Genomic DNA, 5,862 nt, shown 5'->3' on the forward strand with positions numbered 1-5,862 from the left:
GGGAAAGCGGAGCTCGCTGTCAAGGAGCTGCCGCTCTTCGGCTCCGCTCGGCTCGGCCCTGCCCGCGTTGCCGACAGAACAGCGGAAAGGGAAGCGAGTGCACTAGCAGGGGTCGAGCTCGACCGGCTTTTAAATGGTTGGGCTCCGCGGGCGTGGTGCGGCAGGAATATGGCGGCCCGTCTCCCGCCGCCGCTCCCGCTCTCTCTCCGCCCCGCTGCGCGGTGGGGGCGAGCGCCCGGGGCAGCCGAGCCCCCGCCCGCGCTGTGCCGCCCCCCAGGGCCGCCCCGCCCGCCCTGCGGCGGCGGACGAGAGCCGAGGAGGGGGTGCGGGGAGAGACTGAAGGGATTCTCACGCCAAATGGCTGCGAGGAACTGTGCCTGCTCCAGTTTGTCCTGCCGGGCAGCGCCTTCCCTAACGCCGTGTTTGCTTTCGCTTCTTTATTTTTTAATCGTGGGCACACATTTTCATTCGGTTCCCATTCTAGGAGAGATGAGTTGGGTTGGCAGGGACTGGCGGAAAATGTGGCCGGCTGAAAGGAAGGAAGGAAGGAATAAGGAGACGAAAATGCCTTTTCCACCTTTAGCCGGAATGGGAAGACATACTCACACGGTCAGGCACCCGGAAGGTTTAGCGCCCTGACTCCCTGCTGGGAAGGCAAAGCCGTGCGTTCCGCACGAACGCGCTGGGACACCCCACGGAACGCCACCGGTGTGGCCGATACTCGGCTGCGGTGAGTTCTATTCACCCCAGCCCCTGCCTCAGGCCCAGTCCCTGGAAAGCTTTCCCCACCTAGCTCTCGGTAGCCCCGAGAGTGATGGCATACAATCGAGTAGAATGCACTCATGCACCTTCTAGTTTTTGTGAATTCATAAACTCCTCACAGAATTCCCACACCTGCGCTTTCCTTGGCCACCTCCATTTCAAGCTACTTGTATCTAGGAATGTTGCCAAATCGGCTGTGAATCTGGTACTAGCCAAGGTAATGGGTAGAAAGGCACATCACTTTCTGTCTTCTAGCTCCATGTCTGATACCTCACCAGCACCTGCTGACATCTGTTTTGAAACTCATATGCTCTTTCTTAAAAGCTTCCATATGTACTGACAAAATTATTTAAGTAAGGTCTGCCATAAAGAGTAAGACAATGAGGGAATTAAGAATAAACATAAAAGAATAAAACAATCAGGAAAATAATACGTTCAGGCAATTTTTTAGAGCATGAACAGAATCGTTGCTGAAAAAAAAATGCATGATTTCCACATGGATCTATATTGTACTGCTATATATAATGTATAAAACTGGTTGATTCAACTTGGAATCTTTTTTCTTTATTCCATGCAATGACTTTTAGTCAAAATTGGATAGTTCCAGTTATTAAGAATAGATTATATTTCATTCAAAGCATATTCTCTCTTTTAAAACCTGTATGTAAGATATAAATGTATCTATGTATTTACCTGTATTGTGTTCTGGTCCCAGATGCGTTAATATTACATGCAATTAAGATTTCTAAAGTGCCAACACTGAATTACAGAGACAACAAGTAACAAAAAAGAGAGGAGCTTACTTCAAGAAAATAATTATCAGGTTTTTCCAGATAAATACTTAAGTTTTCTTCTAAATGCCAGAGTCCAAAAGAGTAAAGGTGAATGCATGGTAAAGCTCACAAGAAATACTTGCTGGGTGTTTTGTATGCTGTGTCCAAACCCACAGCAATCTCCAGGAATCACTTCTTGAAAAAAGTTAGGACCTGTAAGGAACAGGTCAATGACTTTCCAACCTTTAGGTAAACAGAATCAACATCCTCTCCAAAACTGAAGGCACACTGTTCTAATAAAAACTGTAATAGTCTGCAATAGAAGAAGTTAGACTAAACTTTCTTAACTGTTTTATATGCTCAGTATAGAAGGCATATAGAAAATGTTAAATGCAGAACTGTCAGTTAATTTTGCATTTTTAATGAGAGAAAACACCCCACTGACTATAACTGTAATCTTTATGTACCACTTCTATTGATATAACTGGATTTCAAATATTTACAGAATAGATGTTTTCAGATTTTTAATGGCTGAGCCATCTAGTCCTGAATATGGCATCAGCAGATAGCTATTATACACTGTTTTACTCATTTGCTTCATGACTAAGTGGAAGTCAGAAGAACCCCATTATGGACAATTACATGATAATAAACCTATGAGGAAATTTCTTTCCAGACCTCAATTCCATAATGGTTGGCATTTGTTTTGAAATGTGAAACATCCTTTATAAATATTTTATCCTAATAACAACTATCAGTAAATGACAGAAATCTTTATTGCCTATACAGGTAATTATTATCCATAGATACTATCCATACTGTTACCCAATCCTGGACAGATACTTCCTGATAAGCCTCCCTATAGAACTAGTATCATATTCCTCTATCCAAGCAGTCTCCACTGCATGGCTCATACCAGACCATTGCGTGTGAAAAGTTTTAATGTTGCTTACTGCCATGGGAAATTAAAAATGAGACTGACAGAGGGAGAAAAGACGGTATAAAACACCTTGTGTCTTTGGTCTTCTTACTAATAAGACAGTAAAAATTTGGAAACTACCACTATGTTTTATCATGTCTGTAACATTCTTTGCAGTAATCTATCCCAGTTTTCAATTTCTTCCTTCCATATGCCTGAAGATATTTACTGTCACTCTCCTCTGTCTCTTCTGCCTAAGACAGGTTTCCTGTGATTTTTTGATGGGTTCCAAATGGTATCTGAACTTGGTACTCATATGGCAGTAAAACAGAAGATTGTGTATAGCAACATCATAGGACTTTCATAATTAGTGAGCCTCCCATATTAAGCAATGGGATATCTTGTGAGTGCTTTTTGGTTGCCATTGTGCATTAAGAAGATACTTGCGCAGTGTTATGCATAGGTACATCCCAGTCTTGTTTGTGAATGCTTCCAGTAAATTTGGAGGCTGTCAGTATGTCTGAGTTGAGCAAATTATCCTTCCAGTATGCCCTCTTAATCAGTTTCTTTTTTGCTGGTTTTGTTTGGGTTGTTTGTTTTTTGTTTGTTTTCTGTTTGTGGGGTTTTTTTGTTTGTTTATTTCTTTTTCTAAGGGAAATAAAAAACCCAAATAAAATGTGTCTGCTGTTTCTCTGCTGTTAAATGAATAACATCCAGTATTTGTGATTTCCTTCAACTGATATCCATTTGTTCCAGTGTGTGTAGTTTTGACAAATTATCTTCTGAATGTTTCTCAGTGTTACGTATTTCAAAGCAAAAGGTGCCCGCCAAGGTGCTAAGGTACAGGCTAAGGACTGGGAAAGAGTTAACCCCCCCACCCCACCCCCCGCGTCTTTTCACTTGATTTATGTGGAATTTTAGAAAATTCTTTCCTTCTACCTGTTTGCATGTCAAGCTTCTTATGGATGGCCCATCTCTGAAAAAGCTCAAGTATTTTTCGAAACGCGTTTGTTCTTCAGACGCATCTCTTTAATATTACTTTCCCCCGCGCCAGCAGAGGGGTGTTGTGCGGAGCAGCGCCTGTGGCACCCCCGCCGTGCCCCCCAAGCGCAGCGCGGTGCGGAGCGCGCCCCCCGGCCGAGCGCGCCGCACCGGGAGCCAGCATTGTCCGTCACAGCGCTCCTGGTGCGGCGCGCTCGGCCGTGCGCGTCCCGCAGCGCGCCGCGCTTGGGGGGCACGGCGGGGGTGCCACAGGCTCAGGACAGGCTGCCAGCCGCGTGATTTGGACCCCTAGCTGTGCGCGGAACTGATCTGGTGTATTGTGTTGGGTGGGAATTTTTTTGGTCGTTAGGATTTTTTTGGTTGGTTGGCTGCTTGCTTGCTTGCTTGACTGGGTGTTTTCCCAGAGTTTGCTGTTAGTTTAAGGATTTGCATTGTCTTTCACAAAGTTTCAGTTGACCCTTCAGTCCTTCTCATGGAAAACGTCTAGTAGGCACAGTATGATCCAGACCACCACTTCTGTGGGAATAAGCTGCTGGATCACCTGCATAAGCCAGTTGTTCCTGTATTGTTCTACACAAGTGTGGTGGAACAGGATCATAAATTTCAACCCTGAAAAAAACCAAAAACCCAAAACAAAGCAAAAAGTCTCACCACACTTGACACAGCCACATGACACAAATTACATTAATAAATTGGTAGAGTATGAGCTGATACTGCAGTGTATGGCCACTGACTGAAAAGAAATACTTCTTCAGTATTGGCACCTGCTGTTTCTCTGATTACTTTTGTCCTATTTTATTGCTTTTACCATGAAATGAACGCCAATTATGGATCCTTATTTGTTTTTTTATTGTTTGACAGTTATATAGGTTAAAATCTCCTCCCAAATGTTTCAGTAAAGCCTGTGATTAACTATTCAGCCCAGGATATATCATGGGGGATACTAATCTTCCACCTCTGTGACGTAAATTATAAATTCATATTTTGGCATCATAGAAATACTGTTGTTTCTGTCAAAATACCTTTTATGTGCATTTATTATGTTAATCACATCACATTTTTATTTCAGCTTCTTGAATTTTTAACAAGGTGGCTTTTATTCTTTATGGATTTCTTATTTTTGTGCAAGTCCAAAATAAGTTATATATATATAAAATCACACATATTTATTAACCTAAAGAGGCTTTGTATAATGTCTAGTTCATTTGCCATCAGTAGGACTTCCCATGCTTTGCTGGGCTAATGGCACTGTATATTTGGATTATTTATCTAAGACCTCAAACATTCTGTTCTAGCTTTTATGCTTCCCCTACAGTCTACTCTTGGATATATGCTCCCCAATTCTGATTTCATTTAAGTTTTGTAGCATAGTAACTCCATAATTTTCAATGGAATCGCACTGTTTTTCATTATCATATGCAGGAGCGTCAGACCTTGAGCTCCCTTTAATATATATAACATACACATTGTAATCGTGTGACTCCACCAGTTTGTTGAGTGACTATTTCAGTCTAACTATTAGGAAGCAAAAACCGATAGGCCCTCATTCCCATCTTAGTTCTCACTGTGTTGCAGGACAGGGAGGCAAGAGTTACACTTTACCCAGAGAGAGGTAGTTCTTCAGGCGTTTCATGGGAAAGTATTATTTATAAATCTTTCCATCATCCAAAGGTGCGTCAGCTGAGGCTATTTTCTTGCAATCCAAAGTACGTCACTAGAATGACCATGGATAACTATCTCATTGCCTATAATTTTATAATGGAAGACTTGTCCAAAATCAAAGCATTCTTCAATACTTTTCACCATCTTGTACCAAAGTTTAGTATGTAAAGTGAAAAATGCTTTTTCCAGTGAAGATGAACAGAAAATAAATACCCACTTGCATGTAGTACTTCATAAAATTATCTTTTCAATGTGCAATTTTTACACAAAATAAATGCAAGAATTTAGAAGCCTTCAGAATGAATTCTGTACTTTGTATATGCATATTGACTTGTATTAATAGGAGCATCAATATCTTTTGCACCTTACTACCAAATCTCCCAATGAAAATCATAAGGAAATGTGTGAGGGATAAGTGATATAAGTATAAAAGTTATGACCTAGTCAATTGCATTTTCAGATGAGCAATTAAATTATTTTTATTGATATATATAATTTAAAAACATTATAACAGAAGTCCATCAGGAGACTGTTTCAAGTATTTATGGTTTTAAAGTGAATGCAGAGAAGGATCTTAGGACAACAGGTGATCAGTGTTTTCCTCTAAGTGCAAGTACACTAATACAGGAGGTATCTTTCTTTCTCTATACAAAGATCTATTAGAAAAGTTTGTGGTACTTAGAAAAAATGGTCCTTATTAAGTCTTACGTAAAGCCATCACAAATACTTGACAAAAGTAGTATT

Source organism: Parus major, chromosome Z, assembly GCF_001522545.3.
Source record: "Parus major isolate Abel chromosome Z, Parus_major1.1, whole genome shotgun sequence".
Taxonomy (NCBI): domain Eukaryota; kingdom Metazoa; phylum Chordata; class Aves; order Passeriformes; family Paridae; genus Parus; species Parus major.